This window comes from Anopheles merus, chromosome 2L (genome assembly GCF_017562075.2).
Source record: "Anopheles merus strain MAF chromosome 2L, AmerM5.1, whole genome shotgun sequence".
Lineage (NCBI taxonomy): Eukaryota > Metazoa > Arthropoda > Insecta > Diptera > Culicidae > Anopheles > Anopheles merus.
Genome location: NC_054083.1, coordinates 40,572,129 through 40,588,698, shown reverse-complemented (window position 1 = coordinate 40,588,698; position 16,570 = coordinate 40,572,129). Strand labels below are relative to the sequence as shown.

Here is a 16,570-nt window from a genome sequence, read left to right as displayed (position 1 = left end):
CCTTAATGATTGCTGAAGGTCGTGCGATGGGTGGACTGTGTGGGAAAAAAACCCTTCTACCTTCTGCAGCAGCGAAAGAAATCTAACCAAAAAAGCATAAAGAGAAAACCAAACCACAACAACAGCCCCCCTCCACAACTTTGCGGTCAACCTCAAGAGGCTTAGCGGTTTACTGCCCAGGCTAAAAAAAAAAAACGACGGGCGATCCACCGACGCGTGCATCGATTTCGTGCCGTAAACCAATTTTGCACTGTGGAAAGAATGCGAACGAAAAAATAAACGCCAAATTAAGCCATATGCAATGATGTGCGCTTTCATGTGCGTGTGTTTGGTTGTGTGTGTGTGTGTGTGTGAAGATGCTAAAGTTCAACGACATGCCACTACCCCACTCGTGACATGGCCAGGGGCATGGAAGCGCGGCAAAGTTAAATGCTTGTGTGGAGCTTTATTTTCCATATGCATTTCCTGCTCCATCAAGGATTGTTCCGTTTGTGTGTGTGTGTGTTGGAATGCCAAGGTAAGTAAACAAAGCGTAGATATTCATACACAGGAAACGCACTGTTGTAAACATAAAGAGACGAGAGAGCATGCAGCACACGGATGTCATCCGCTCTATGATGGCCTCCTGCTGGTTTGCCGGATGTGTGTTGTCGGCAAAACGAGCGGGATGGAATGGGAAAACAAAACACAAAAATTGCATCAAAAATGCACCAACCAGCAAACCAGTGCTGGAGTGCAGTTTTCGGGGAAAGATGAGGAGTTTTAATAGCGTACCATTATTCCGTTTTCGCATCCGGTGCAGTTGTGGACAAAGCGAACTGTTTGTGCTGCATTGTTTTGTGCTCGTTTGTGTGTGCTTTGGAATGGGTAAAGTGTTGGGGAGGAGAGGGGATGATGCAGCATCAAACAAGCGACCGGAACAATTATGAATTCATCATGTGAGAAGCAACCGAAAACAATCTTGAGCTCAACCCGGATGAGGGAGATTTGTTCTAAGCGCAGAATTACTGCTGTTTGATGCTGTTCTGTATTTGAACAGGAAGCTTGGTTTGGCTAGTCGGTAAAGTCAATGAAGATACCATTTGCAGTGAGTGGCAAGGCTGGCTAGAAAAAAGCGAATTACATAAAAATTTAGGTAGCAGAGGTATGCAAAGTAAAAGCTCAGAATAAAAGCTCACAAGCTCCACTACCTTCAACAAAGTTCTTATAATGCTACAAGAAGATTAAAGGTCAGCTTTGAATGTTGTTACGTTCACTATTAAAAGTTATGATTAATTAACCCGAACTCAAGAACAAACTCAGCTTAAGGTGTGTTTTTTTGTGTGACAAGAACGTGACATGAACGCAGCAAATATCTCTAGAGCTCTATTTTGGAAAATTGCTCTACACGCTGTGGGTTACATTCAGTCGGTGGAGTACGAATAGGTCGTCAGATCCGTTCCGTACATGTGTGTGTGTGTGTGTGTTTTTTGTGGCGGATGTAATTGTAGCAACGGATTCCATACAGTGAAATCTCAATTATCAGTGGTCTCGTTGCAATTCCAAAGCACTCTGCCCTTAACCTCAAGAGGATTAACAGTGTATGCTGATATTTCTTCCGAATTTCCTACTGCAATGTAACTTCCTTTGAAAGGTTTTTATTTCACTTTTATCTTGCATGTGCATAGCTGCATAACGTTGTTACGAACGAGGAACTTTCCAATTAAAAATGTGAAGGTTATTCGACATCAAAAGAAATGGTAGCAAACATTTTAGATACGTTACAAAATATTTTGTTTAAATTCAACGCTTATTGCTGTTACGGATTAAGTAACACCGAATTAGTCAACGAAGTGCTGTGGTAATCATTCTTTCAAAGAGTTGTTCTTCAATGTCCAGACCTTGTTATGCTGCTGTTATATCGTAAAAAACATCATGAAACCTGTTTGAATTGCAGACAACATTGAAATTGCATTGAAATATCATTCAAAAGCAATTGCAAAATACCAAACCCATCAGTGGGGCGATTGGCGGTTGCCAAACCGGTCACAAACAATAAGGCCAGAAGTGCAGCACATGAACGGATATAACTCACGTAGTAATTAAGCCATATTGCATTCGAAATGAATTAAATGGAATATCAGACAAAGAACCAGCTTAAAAAACGCATCTGCCATGCATGACAGTGACGCGTTGGGCTACCGCACTTCCCGGCACGGTTTGGTCTGCAAGTGTTAAGCACTCAGAGTGCCAACAGCCAACAAGTTGCTATTCAATAATGGTAAAATATTTGATCACCACAATCAGTTCCATTTAACGAAGCGACTGCCATCCCCGAAAGCGGTTTTTGTTGTGTTTCCGTTCCAACACACCCGTTATGCAGGGCAACACCCGCAGCGTCAGGATTGGGTTGCGCTTTCCCGGAAAAAAAACCCGAACACACCAAAGCCAAACCAACCGAGCTGGTTGTTGAAGCACTGACACTTGAACTGAAGGGGAACAAAAGCTCACACGACTACCAAACACAACAGAACAAAGGAAAAATAGCAAAAAAACAAACAGTCGAAGGATTCAATGCTACGGCAACGTTCGACACAAAGCACACGCCGTTTGTTCCGGTGAAATTCAAAACTATTTGCCTCTTTTTTTGTTGGCATTGTTGTTGCACCTCACACTTTGCCGCTTTCGATCTGCCACTCGCGGTGGGAAAAGCGGGTCATTGAAATTGAACAAAAAGTAAACACACACACACACACAGACTAGTGCACATTCCTCAGTGGCACTCAACGGTAATTCAACGGTGAGCGCTGCAAGTGCACCTGAATTTGGAAACTTTCCACAAGTGGCCACTGTTTGGCGCTTAGAGCTCACCAGTAAATCGGTGGGTGGATCGGAGGAAAGAGTGGGAGCAAGAGTAAGTCGGTGGCTTCCTGTCCTGACCCTTACCCCACCCTCCTTCCCCACTCCTCCGACAGAAGTGAGCAAAATAAAACCGACCTGGAATTAAAACTATATAGGTGCAGGGTAAGTTTTTCAATGCTGCCGAGCCCGGGATAAAATATGGTGTGGTTTAATTAAATTTCCAAAGTTGTTGGACACCGCTTGCCTAGTGCTTGTCGATGCTGTTCCCGAAATCACAAAGCAACTCGATGGGAGCCGGAAACAAGCAAATCACTTCAAGTCCGTGTGGGTCCGGGCTACTGGTCGGGAGGTGGCTTGGGAGCGGCATACATTACTTACTGCCGAAATGGATGCAAACTTGCACGGGTTGAGCTGGTTGAGTGGTTTAGTTGTGCAAATGTGATTAATGTTTGTTGTTTAATTGTCGATAAGTAATTGCAATGATCGTTCAGCTGGTAGCACGAATTACTATTAGGGCAGTCATGCTTGTTGCTGGGAATTGAGAAAGCAATTTCGATGTGCAATTAAATGGTTTTTATATTAATATTGACTTGGGTTACTGTTTGTGTTACGAAATTGATTGAATTTGATTATTTGTTTCATCGAATTCTGTTGAAATATTAGAGACAATTCGTTGAATCGCAGCATAATTGTAAAATGCACCCTTTTTTGCATACCTTCAGGCGGAATTTCCTAGTTGCCGCAAACAGATATTTTGTTCTTTGGTCGATTAAATTCAAAATTTTACACTTAAAAATTCAATTAACAGTGTTTGTAGGTGTTAATTATTGAGGGAAAGTAATTATTTTAAATGGAAAAACAAAACTGACTTTAATTGTGCTCATGAATTACGTGGTCATCAAATGTCTGAATGCAACAGTGCGATGAAATTCCTACTCGGAAGGTTATACCAATGCACTGGGTGATGTGCATTAATTATCATCACGAACACTATACTGCTGTTGCCAAATGCACCGTAATAACGTCCCATTTGTCCGGATCGATTCGGTTAAAGGGCGACTCAATGGTTCGGCAAATCAATTACTGCACATGGTTTCATGCGAAAGAGCTCATTAAGTGAACCGGGTTGATTGTTCGCCGTACGTAAATCGAGCGTGTAGGTGTTGAATTACGCATCGCACCGAAACGACGGGCGTTCGATCGGAGTTGTCCGTTTTCCAGTCAACTTTTGCTTTGTGTCTATTGTTGATCCAGATCAGTTTTACCCTAGGGGGTGGGGCCTTTGTTAAGATTGAAACTAATTTTGATGATAATTGCGTCTGCAGAGAGTATGTTGCACATAATTTAAAGTCAATTTCGACGGTATAATTCTTACTAAGGCCTACCCGTCGCTAAGAGAGTTGTTGGAGGAACAATTTTGTTAAGCAATTTGCATGCATTTAGGCGCTTTGTTCGATGGACGTGCCGGCATAGAAAACGATACGCCTTGATGTATGCAATGAAATGTTGACGAATGACATTAAAACAGCTTTGTTCAAATTTTCGGTTTGTATGTTAAGATTACCTTTTCAAATAGGTAAGTATAAATGCAATATTGTTAATGCGTTTAAAGCTCACCTTTTCAACCATGTTAGCAGCAAAAACACGATGTAACCACGCTTCTCGTGACCCAGTCCCGGGCAAAATGGCCTAATTAGGGATGCAGACGTTTCGACTATTTGCGATCCACCCGTCTCAGTTTACGACAGTGGCTTCCTGCGGTCGAAAGCTGCAGCTACACATATATTTTATTGATCAAGAGGTAGTAAATCTTTGCATTAAACCCCGAACGACTGGTGCTGTGGTCGTGAAAGCGCGGCAACCAGCGCACGGTTTACGTAAATATGCAGCACCGAAACGCTAAAGCTTAATGAAGCAAATTAACGACTTGTCTTGTAACGGAGCGCAGAGCGGGATTAATAGCGACGCGCAGTGGCACAATCCCGATTTAACCAAAACCACCCGGGAGCTCAGTGGTGATTTTTGGCAGGTTTTTGCAACAAATCACAACCATTCTTGATTGGAAACATAAATGGAATGGCTAAAAAACGGACACAGTCGTTTTGCTTATTTCATCCGTAATCAGGAAGACTATTTTACTGCATATTTACTGTTGTGATTCCACCGGACAGCAATAGGGCTCTCCCCTTTACCTTCGGGCGGGTTAATGCTAAACCCTCAACATAAATATATACACTATAAACATTCGCATCAAACGCTTTGTACCCCCTTTGTCCCCCCCCCCCCCAAACTCTCAAATGTGGCAACAGCTGTTTCACTTACACTTTCTTTCACCCGTCACTCACCCGGCTCGCTTGCGACGAGCGATAAAAATAGCCAGCACGGTCACTCACGAGGTAAGAGTGCGCTCGTGCACGTGCTCCACCACTCAGTAGACGAGTAGGCGTTACGGTATAGCGTTACGCGTAACGTCACTCACGCGCGAAAGGATGCTCGCTTCGGTTCGGAACGCCGAGCTTCGAGGAGGCTGCTTCGCGTCGGACGCGTTCAGTTTCTCGGTGAACCTCCGCACGTGTGGACGTGATCGCGCGAACCCTCGCGCTGAGGATCCTTTTCCCGGTTAACGTTAAGAAGAAGGATAACACAAAATCCCCCCCCCCCCCCGGAGGTTGCCGGTATCTCGGCCCGGTTCGGTTTGCGGAGAAGGTTTGTTACGCGTGTTACGTGCGATGTAAGCGGATGCTCTTTTACCTTCCTCTGCCGCTCAGCGACATCCCGTTCCACCCTTTCGTTTGCGTATAGTTTTGTGGCAAAATGCTTCCAATTTTCACTGCGAGGACTGTGTACAAAAAAAGAAGCGCAAGATGAGCAAATTTGCTTGCCCTAACAATCGAAACCGCAAATTCTGTGCAGGGTGTAACATTCGCCTTAAACATCGAACCCGCATTTCGGTCGCACCCGCGGAGAGGAAGTGTAAGTTCGGAAGCAAAACACTCGATCAATCGCGTAAGTGTAAGTGTGTGTAAGTGGTGTTGATTTAAACGTGATTCCCGGTGACAGTTGGCAGCCTGCGACCGACCCGTTTCTCCCGTTTGTGCGCTCACAGCTTCTATGTAAAGCCCTTACGGCTTGCCAAGGACGAGCAAATCAATCGATCCGCCAAGTTCCAGCGCTGAGTGCCCGGGCAGTAGTAGTAAGGGGGGGTGTTTGCCAGGGAGGGTCGGTGCCTGGCCCATGATTATATGGTCGACCGGCAGCAGAGAAAGTGTTGAATGTGCACATTGTAAAATGGCGAGGACAAATGAAGTTCGAAACGCATCCAAGTGTGCGCTTTTCTGGATGCCTTCGTGTATGTGTGTGTGTGTGTGTCTGTATATGGGTGTGTGTTGATGATGTCCTCTTGATTTGTTGAATATCCCGGTAGCGGAGCGGCACTGCAAACAAGCAAAAAATAGTTCAACGAGCTTGTGTTACAGCCCTGTGACCGCTCCGCTCTATTGTTTGAGGATGAATACAAATGTGTGTGTGTGCACGCGCCTGTAATAAGCGTGTAGTTGTGTGAACGTGTGTGTCTGTGTCTGTGTGTTCGCTGACGACTTACGACCTTTTACGATCGGATGGTTTTGTGAAGATTAGATTTTTCCTTCCCTTTGCGGCTCCAACGCTTACAACGCTGCCATTGAAAATCGTTTTTCCATTGTGTACCGAGTCTTATTACACCATAAAAAAGGGGTTGGTTGGCTGGTTGCGAGTGTGGGAGGGGCCAGTGAGGGAGGAATATTTCCTCTTCTCCTTCTTTTGTGTCTGCGTGTGTAGAGAGGTGTGTGTGTGTGTATGTGGGGGAGTGTTAGTAGCAGCCGGGTAGGATTTGATTTTATTTCCAGTGTTTTCGGTGCTCCCGTCGATGCCCGCCGTGGGAGAACCCAGGCCAAGGACGAGTGGAGGCGCCCAGTGTGTTGCGGTGCATTGCAAATTGAATCATCTATCAGCCCATCATTCGTGTGAAGGTTTTATTTTTCTTTTACTTTGGGGTTTCTTTGCTGTGCCCCGTGCCAAGCATGGGCGAACGGTCTTAACGGGCCCACGTGCCTGCTGGGTTTGAGATATCGGGCGACTAGCCTGAGGATATTGGAATATAATTTAATTTTGATCCCTTTTGGAGGAACAAATAGGTAGTGATGGAGGGGCGGGCATACAACTTTTCCATTTAATCGGTTTAGTGATGTGTATTAAGATTGGGTTTTTTGTTACTTTTTAACAAACGTACCAGAGCGTACCAAAAAGACACAAGTTTTTTTGTGTAGCTAAAACTTTTAAAAAGACAAATAAATAGGCAAATTAAGCAAACAATTTGAGCTCATAAAATAAATAAAATGTGATATTACACTGATCAGAACTTGAGAGCAAAGTGACGGGTGTACAGTAAACACTTATATGTTCATTCCTTTCTTTTAAATTAAGGTGACACACGGAGGAATGTGCTGAAATCGTTAAACAAAGTAAAAACAAAACCTTTCCCCCTTGGAACCCGAACATTTCCCGTGGCAGTGGAAAAAGCGTGTATTTTACTAAGTAATAAAAACAACAACATACAACGAGAGCCCCACAGAGTGCTGATGTATGTGTGCATGTGTGTGTGTGTGTTTGTGATGGTTAATCAAACAAGTGACATGTAAAAGCTGTTAACGTCGTGCACCGCGACGCCCGCCCGTGTTTATCGAAACCACTGGCCGCTGCCCGCAGACCCCAGAAGTCCCATCCCCGGATGCGTGATGTAAGTGAAGCTAAACGAACGAACCCATAGCGTGTGGGTGGGGGGAAGGGGGGGGGGGGGGCGAACAATCATCCTACCGAGGATGGTGCTGCGATAAGCGAAGAGCGTGCTTATTTTTATATTTCACCGTTTCATGGCTCTCTTCTTGTCGGCCTTTTTTTTTTAAACTTACCTTCCTGTCCTTACTTACACGATTCGCTGCGCTGTAACGTGCTGTTGGGAATGAGCACGAGAGGTATGTGTGTGTGTGTGTGTGTGTCTTTATGTGAGCAGAATACCAAAAAATGAAAACTCCCCACTGCCACCCAAAAGGTCCCCGCAGCTCGAAAAGCAAAATAAGCTTTGTGGAGGATTTTTTTTGTGTGTGCGTGGTTGTTTCCGTTGTTTTGAGCTGCCCAAGCGATCGTTAAATATTTACTGGCCAAACCGCCAACCCGGTTTCCGGTTGGGTGGCGAAACGCACCTGAGCATAGAAGTAAATAGAAGAACCGGGCTATCAGGTTGACCAGCCCGGTTGGGGCTAGCCATTGGTACGGCATCGTCCCTGCAAGTGGTCATAAATTTGCGCTAAGGATTATACCCCTCCCCCCCCGAAATGGTAACGGAGCCACACTCAGCGACAGAGAGCGTGTCCAAAAAAAATTGGCTCCAAATGAATGCTCTCAATTTTTGCAAAACCAAATCCCACCCATTTCCACGACCCAAAGCACCATTGGCAAATCCCAATATGGCCGTATTATTTTTGCTAAATATTTCACTTAAATAATTCGGCCAGCTTTTGCGCTTTGGGGGATTCCTCGCTTCGGCAATGGATCGTTGCAAGCAGCATCGAGGCAATTATTTTCACACCTCAGCCTTGGTTTGCGGGCGCAATCCATTTCCCCGGGCTGTTTGGGGAGAGCACTTTTGCAACCATAGAAAGCGCAACAAATCGCAATTAAATGGTACACTTGAAATTTATTATCTCATATACCGGTTTTTTTTCTCTCTCTTTTTACTTCCATTGTGCCGTTTATGGGAAACTTGGCTCGTAAGTGTGTTGCTACATAAACACAGTCATTTGATTTTTCTTTACGAGTTTTGGTGTGAGGGATAGAGTGCTTAGTACACGCCGTGTGTGTGTGTGTTGTTTGCTCATTAAGCGGCACGCATCATAAATCGGAAAAAATATTGTTGACACTAAACGGTACCACACCTGACACCCGCAACGGTGCTGGATGGATGTGACGATTTTACGATTATTTGTTCTTTGCCCGATAAGCCCCCTCAAAAAGTTATAGAGTTATAAAAACCAACCGAATCGAACGCTTTGCGTGGCTTTGCGGAAGGGATCGACGTTCATTTTGCGCTTCCAATACATTATTGGAAGGGTGCGCTTTGGATTGGATTGCAAAGTGCGTGACGCTATAAAAAAGGATTGTAAAATGATTACACACCATTCAGGTTCAACTGCTGTCCTAGCCATAAATCAAGCACAGTGAAATACATTTAAATTGCAACTGCAGAACCAGTCCAAACACGTGCTTCGGGGTGTGTGTGTGTGTGTGTGTGTGTGTGTGTGTGTGTGCACATTTCAAATGCTCCAGCGCCTGGGGGCAATGATTGATGAATAAAACAAAGCTGATACTCTAGTCTTCCCTGTTCGCTGCAAAGTTGGCGAGCGAAAGCACAAGCGCCATGAACAAGAGTTGCAAACCGAGCACAGCAACAAAGCCTTGCAAACAGTTGCAGCACTCAAAGGGCTGGCAAACTTTTGTCGCCCAAGTGGCTTTACCCTTTTTGTTTTGCAGCGCTCGATGGTGTTGCATTGTTTCTGGCTGTTTGGCTGTTTTGGGCAGGGGCTGTAGTGCTGGTGTTGCTGCCGTTGCTGCCAGTTGTTCATTTCCTATCGCAACGGCTCACTGTTCTGGCGGTGACTTGTAAGTTCCCACAGCCGCAGGGAAAAGTTTTCGCCCCACTGGAGGGGAAAATATTCACTCCAATGGTGAATTGTACTATCCCGCAACAGAACGCCCTTTTTATGGAAAAGACGATAAAGTTTTGCTCGCTTTGTCTGCGTGCGAGTCTGCTTTTGAGAGGTGTGTAGCGGATGTTGCCGTATTTGGACCGCCTGGCTCGCCGGGTGATTCGCTAATCTGTGTGGCACTGCGTGTCTAGTGTCTAGTTCCCGCTCATCGATAGTTGTGTTGTGATAACGCGCACTCTGCACGAAAATGCTGGTTCCAATTCCCGAAACTTTCCACAGCAGTTCGAAAATCGATCCCAGCTCGATACAGCTCTCAGAATGGAGGGCGCTTCGTTGCGGGAATGTACACCGAACTTTAGGGGACGGTTTGGGGAGGCGTACAATGCCCCGAAGCAATCAGTGCCTTGACAGAATGTACAGCAAGGGAGTGTACCTAGGAGTGCATAAGTGCAGTGCAGCTTTGCTGGATAAGCTGATTTGCCTTTCAGCACACACTATCAGCACGATCCGATTGTCGGTTGATGGAGAGTGGAGGATGCAATTCTGCTTGCCCAAATCCCAATTGGTATTGCAATTGTAATTTCAAACGTAAATCTATCTTACAGCTAGTACGGGTCCCCTCGAGAGGGAACGTTGTCGCAGCGTTTGTCAAAGCAGGTTGAGTGATTTTGAGGATGAGACTGTTGACTAGATTTGTCTGGCTCTGGAGAGGACGTCTACTCTTATCGGATTTTACAGCGCCTGGTGGCTATGTCTGGGATTTTGCATGTCGCTTTACATGATTCACACTTTGTGTCTTATGTTCGACACGTTATAAATTTAGTCCGTCCTTGCAGCTTGACTAGAGCGATTAGTTTCGTTCAAGGGCAGAGGCTGTACATTGTAGTAGTGTTGATTGACTGGCTCATAGTGCTTACTACGCTGGAATGGATGTTTAGATTTCTGTGAGAGAGAAGTGAATTCCACAGTAGATGTTGAATCTTTAAGGTTTGTTTTATCAGCTTGAATAACAAGCTTTGAGCTTAGATATTGGCTTATTGAACCTATTGAAAAATAATGATCGAAAACTGTTGTGAAATTGGGTTCATTACCCATAAATTATGCTGCTCGATTGATCGATCAGCAGATCAGGTACCGATATTGAAATTCAATAAATTCTTGGAAGCCCTTTTTATGCTCCATCCAACACAGCCAGTTAATTTATATCGCACCCAAAGGGTAGCCTGCAATAAACAAAAAAGCTTCATGATTATAAACTACTGCATTTGCATTTCCACCTCCAAATACAGCCAGTCTTCCATTAGCGAAGCTGGCAGCCCCGATCAGCATTAACCCCGCATCGGCATATTCATAAGTCACATACATTAATAAACATGGCTAATTTAGTAAGCGGAATGATTTGCTATCGCTGCTCACCTGCTTCCTCGCCTGCCCTCACACACTTCCCCCAAGGCTCGTGTAAATCGACCATAAGTCAATGTTATCGCCATCAGCACATCGTAGCCCTGATTTCCCGCGGGAAATTCAACGCCAGCGGGAGTATGATGTATGACAAACGAAACAAAACCCAACAAAACAAAAAAAAACACACACAACTTTCCCTTCATTGAGGTTCACACGCTCCTGGGACTGCCACTCAAAAGCGGCAGAGCGGGAAGGGAAGTGAGCTACCGAACGGAACGCTCAATCAACGAACCGTGACCGTTCCGGCAAAGTGCCACCAAACAACATAGTCGAAAGTCACGCAAAATTCAAATTTGCGCTCATGCTGAAAGTTTTCGGCAAACATGTAACGTAAGCGAACGTAACGCGCCAGCTTAGCGTGGGAATGCAGGGAAGCCTGGTGCCCTGTAGTAACTGTGGGGGATCAGAATGCCGTTTTTTGAATGGAAATGGCATCATATGCATTAGCACTGACAAAATGCTTTTAGTTTAGGGCACTGGTAGTGCAAAGAGTCGGATAAGCTGGATGCTGGGAATGGTTTTGTTTTAAGCAGGACGAGCAATAAAGTACTGGCAGCAAAGTATGCTGATTAGTTGCCATCGCTCGTGCGACGGTGACAAACGTTCAGCATTTGATTCAAAGTGATTTTAATGCTTTAGATGTCTGTTTGAAGCAAGCCAACACTTATGGATGTCAGTTGAAATGCGTTTTTGCTTATTTAATGAAGAATTTGGGTACCACAAATGTAAAATAGATTTAGAAATTCATCATTTATGATCGAAACACTACATGACGACGTTATTGCTAGGGCTAACAGGACTCTCGGACACATAATTAGAAGAAGCAAAATGTTTCATGACCCTCTCTGCTTAAAATCACTTTGCTGTTGTCTTGTTCGTCCGTTGATTGAGTGCGCTTCAGTTGCTTGGTTTCCGGAGCAAGTTACTAGAAATGAGAGGCTTGAGATGATCCAGCGAAAATTTAATCGGGTAGCTATTAAGCAGCTTCCGTGGAGAAATAACGACGTGCGACCAGCTTATCATACGAGGCGTCAGTTGTTAGGGCTTGAAAGTCTTATAAAGAGAAAAATGGTTGCCCAAGGAATGTTTATGTTCAAACTATTAACTGGTAGAATCGATGCACCTCTATTGCTAAGTAATGTAAATTGGTATGTCCCTACTAGACCTTTAAGAACACGACAATTTTTAATAACTGATTTTCGTTATCGTCTTTTTTGTGCTAGGGATCCGTTGTAATTGATGTCCAAGAATTTTAATTTATTTTCAAATTTTATAGACCTGTCCTTTAGTGTACCGAAATGTTATAGTGTCATACGAGACTGCATTACGTCTAATTTTAGGAACACACAGTTTATAAGACATTAGTTGTAATTGTGTATGTAGGCCATGGAGGCTCGATGCCATAATAATAATAAATAAATAAATAAACATGAAAGTATCTTGGACTTGGAACTTGAAGTTGGAAGTGGACATTACATTACCTAGATTCTGCAGTGTACACGCCTTCAAGTGCACTCTCCCCTCATACAGAAAACTCTTATCAACTATCATTGAAAGACATTTATAACTCTAGCAACCCCATTCACAGCCCAGGATTAGGAGAAAAGATCCACCAGAGCCCTCGCCATCATACGCGCGTTTTACGATCGAGCTCCATTGTAGTGCCAGGCATTACAATGTCAAAAACGCAAAACTACATCACACACACACACACACACGCGGTGGTCGTAAAACGCTCTGACCCCGTTTATCAGTACCGGTGTAAGATCGCACTTACATCGCACCAAAAGCCTTCACCCGCCCCGGGCTTGCTCATAAAAGGTGGCCCCACACTAGAGCAAGCGGGAGCAACAGCAAGATAATACATTTTTCATTAAATCCCACCGCTTGTGATCCGGCTTGTGGCCGCAATCCTTGCCGAAGACCTGGACCAACTTTAATGACTTTCATTTCATCCGCGCCAGTGAAGATTACGATGATGAGATCGTGCAGCGAAGAGGTAACGCAAGCCCCGGGGTAAGGGCTTTCATGTCAAGTTGGGTGGGTAAAAAGCTTCCCTACTTTCCCAAAAGCGTACGTAGCGTCCACCGAGCAGACGGGATGCCATTAAAATGCCAATGCTTGACAATTCTGGATATCTGTGTGTGTGTGTTTTTTCCCTGTGTTCAGGCGACGGTCTCCGCCTATCTTCCGAGAGCATACATCAACAACATCGAGCTGCTTGTGTCCGCGGATGAGCGAACGTTTTGCCAAACCGACCTTACGATACACCTGGGACCTGATGGGTTCGGATGGCCGGGCCGGACGCATCCCATGCCCATGTATTAGTGGCACTCATCGCAAAGCTCCCCCCGTGTTGCGCGGGCGGGCGACTGCTTTATCACAACTTTTAAGTGGCCAGTTATGACGAGCGGTCGTAACTTTAATTTAGTTTAACGATTTCATAATTTTGTCGCATAGGTCGTTGCTATGGCGCCCCGGCGTTTTCGCATCCGAGGACGTACTCGCAAAAACCGTTGCCCCCCCCAGTCACGGACGCAGCTTATCCTTACGCTCAGCGCAACTCAAGTATGCAATTTATTAGTTTGCCGTGCAAGGCGACCACATCTTCCGATGGTCGTGATTTGTGCGATTTCTTGCACGGCTCACGGGGCGAGTGGACGAGTGTGGACGGGACGGTGTGCTCAACTTGACCTGTGCTGAAGCGAAGGTTTCTCATCCCCATCCCCATCCACCGGCCCTGTTCGGCACAAGTGGGCATAGGGGTGCTCGAAATATGTGTCCTCCCACGGCTTACGGGAAGGACGATGGCAACGTCTTGCGTTGTACGGCTGTATGGCTTATCTAGGCGAAAGCGCTGCGACGACCAGCATTGACAGCTCCAACAGGAGGATCACCGTGTTCCGCAACTTCTCGAACCGAGTGGCTTCCAATGGCTGGTCGGTCGTACGGCTTGCGTCGTGCGGACGTGCACTTTGGTGACCCAAGTTTAGCGCAAACCCCTGCGAAACGGGCACATCTTGACAGAAAAGTTTCACACATCCTGATGGAACGCAGGGTTTTGGGCAAACCGCGAGCTGTCGGATAGGGAAGCACGAGATAGGAATTCACCTGGACCCCCGCACCATCTTCATTACAGTAGAATGACAAAGTTAGGCCGGGCCTAACCGGCTACACTTTCGCCGATGTAACCGGCCGGCCGGGTCCAACTCTTTGCCCAGCATCCTTCACATCGTGTTAGTGTCCCCGGGCGCTTCCGTTTTCTGTTTCTCCTGTTTCCACTCGCCCGGGGTGACAAGAGTTTTTGCCAGGGATGTCAAGGGACAAGGGACGGAAAGGAAGCGTCGTGCTGACGTGCTGATAGAGAATCTCCGCGGGCAAAACATATTTGCCGTGCCGTGTAGTGGTGGCAAAAACTCGCTTACCATGTGAGTCACGTTGCGTCCGTTGCGTTGTGGTTGGCACAAACACGCGCGCACCCGCGCGCGCCACACCAAACACACGCAGGAACCCCCCCCGCATGTAGGCATACAAAGTTTCCTCATTGTGTATCTAGTCGAGCGAGCGTGTGGATGGAACGAGAAAGAGGTAGAGCGTGGCTGCGTGTGTGAGAGAGAAGGAGCGGGTTCGAGAGAAAGTTTTCGTGCACAGTGCTTGACATTCGTGTCAACGCGTTACGGCTGATCACTTTTGGGATGGCTCGCCATAATCTGTTTGAATTTTAATGAAATGAGTACTGGGTGTGTGTGTGTGTGTTGCGTGCGGATGCTGCGGCACGCCGGGTGTGAAGGTTGATCGGTTCCGGGGCTTGGCTCTACCCCAAGCAAGGAAGACGGGCGACAAGGAGAAGGAGTTTGGTGCATGATGTTTTCTGGCGCAAATCGGATAAATTATGAACCCCGGCCGACCAGTCGCTGGGACGTGGGGACGCTTTGTGGAGTAAGTGTCTAGCGATACGATGTGTGTGTTCGCTTATTGGATTAAAAACCACACCCGGAGAAATTGATTCACTGCTTGGGAAGCTTCCTTAAATCGTGTATGTGTGTGTATGGGAGGGCGTTTTTGCAATGTTTACAATCGGCTGTCCTGTTGGCATGGTGATGGTGGTTTATGGTGGTTTTTTTTCGAGTAAATAAGCCACTTTACTCGAGACGGGTGGTAGAAGTAATTACTAGGAGCCTATCTTATACTTCCTTGAACATTGCTTCCAATAATCTTTGAAGAATATAATGCCGATATTTTTGGGAAGCCTATTTTTAGCTTTGGTTGGAAGGGTGCGATAGAACTATCTAAAGTAGGGCTTATCGGTTTTTTTTTGTTACCATGGAGGAAACCTTTGATAGTCACTCATCTTAAGAGGACTCATCAGATAGGCATTTTTTATAGTATTTATTATTTAAACAATGAACAAAAAAATGCTGCGAGCAAGAGAAAACCCTACAGTACTGGAATATTGGATTGAGTTTTGAATAAATATTCTGCTGAAAAAAATGCAAAAAATCGACACAAAGGGTCGATGCTTTGAGCCGTGATGCTCTTCTTGGAAGCTAGCTTTAATTACGAGGCTTCAAATTTCGCAAAATTACGCTACGGATAAAACCACAGCACTAGCATCGTATTGTGCTTCATTTCTGCAGCGCAACAATGGCGATAGAAGGAAACAATTGCCAAACAATACGTAGAATTGTAAGTAAAAGCTTTAAAAATTCTTGGAAATGAATACCTCCTTTCAATGGTTTCTGGGGCAAACATTGTTCATGTTTGAAATTCCTTGTCTTACTTCGTGTTTCTTCTTGTATGCCGCATTTGTTCTCAGAAGATTGCGTACACTAGTGCTCAGAAATGTTCTTTGCGGGCTGATTATTTCGTGAAAAACCAGCTCAGGCACAAAACCCATTCAGGGGAGTTTCGTACTAAAACCCTGCCCAACACATGCATATCAATGTGAAACGTCACAGTGGCAAAGTGCATCTTCCAACGTGTTTGCTCATCCATTTATGACGTGCGTGCTCTCACATACCGGGAATCAAGAAGGTTTTGTTTTGCGGGTAAGGGTTCTACACTGCGTTACGACAAAACAAGGGCAAATTTATTCCAGCCGGAAGCAAAACAATGCACCAACAGGAGCGAAAATAGCTACAAACAGTTCGCAGAATGTTACCGCATCTCGCAAATGGAACGCAGCAAGTGAAGTTTCTGTATGCGCTATAAAGTATCGAATTGATGCACAGGAAATGAAGGAACGCGTGCAGCATTTGCTACCCTGGGAATGGAAGCTCTCCGAGCGAAAGACGCTCGGAAAAAGATTCCCTTTGCCTAGTGCCGTATAAATAAAGCAAGTTTATGCTCGCCTTCATCCGGTGTACCGATGTAAAAGGCTCGTTTTCTCGCTCGCGTGAGAGTACCTTAGGAAACAAAGCAGGCGAAATCAAACGCCAACCCGGCGGAGCCGGCGGTGAAGGCAATAAACTCTGTTAAGGAGCGGGTTTCCGGCAACTACTCTGGAGCTACTCAGCGGAATTGCC

General features: G+C 45.6%; 1 protein-coding gene across 8 annotated transcripts in view; it reads left to right on the top strand.

Moving 5' to 3' along the window:
- Nucleotides 1-5,402: 5,402 nt before the first annotated feature.
- LOC121592530 overlaps nucleotides 5,403-16,570 on the top strand; it is a 112,173-nt gene continuing 101,005 nt past the window's right edge. For 2 of the 8 annotated variants that reach the window (XM_041914048.1, XM_041914041.1), the window contains exons 1-2: nucleotides 5,407-5,547; nucleotides 7,303-7,615. The gene's annotated coding sequence lies outside the window, so the exon portion shown is untranslated. The other 6 variants (XM_041914045.1, XM_041914043.1, XM_041914046.1 and 3 more) reach the window with 6 other exon arrangements.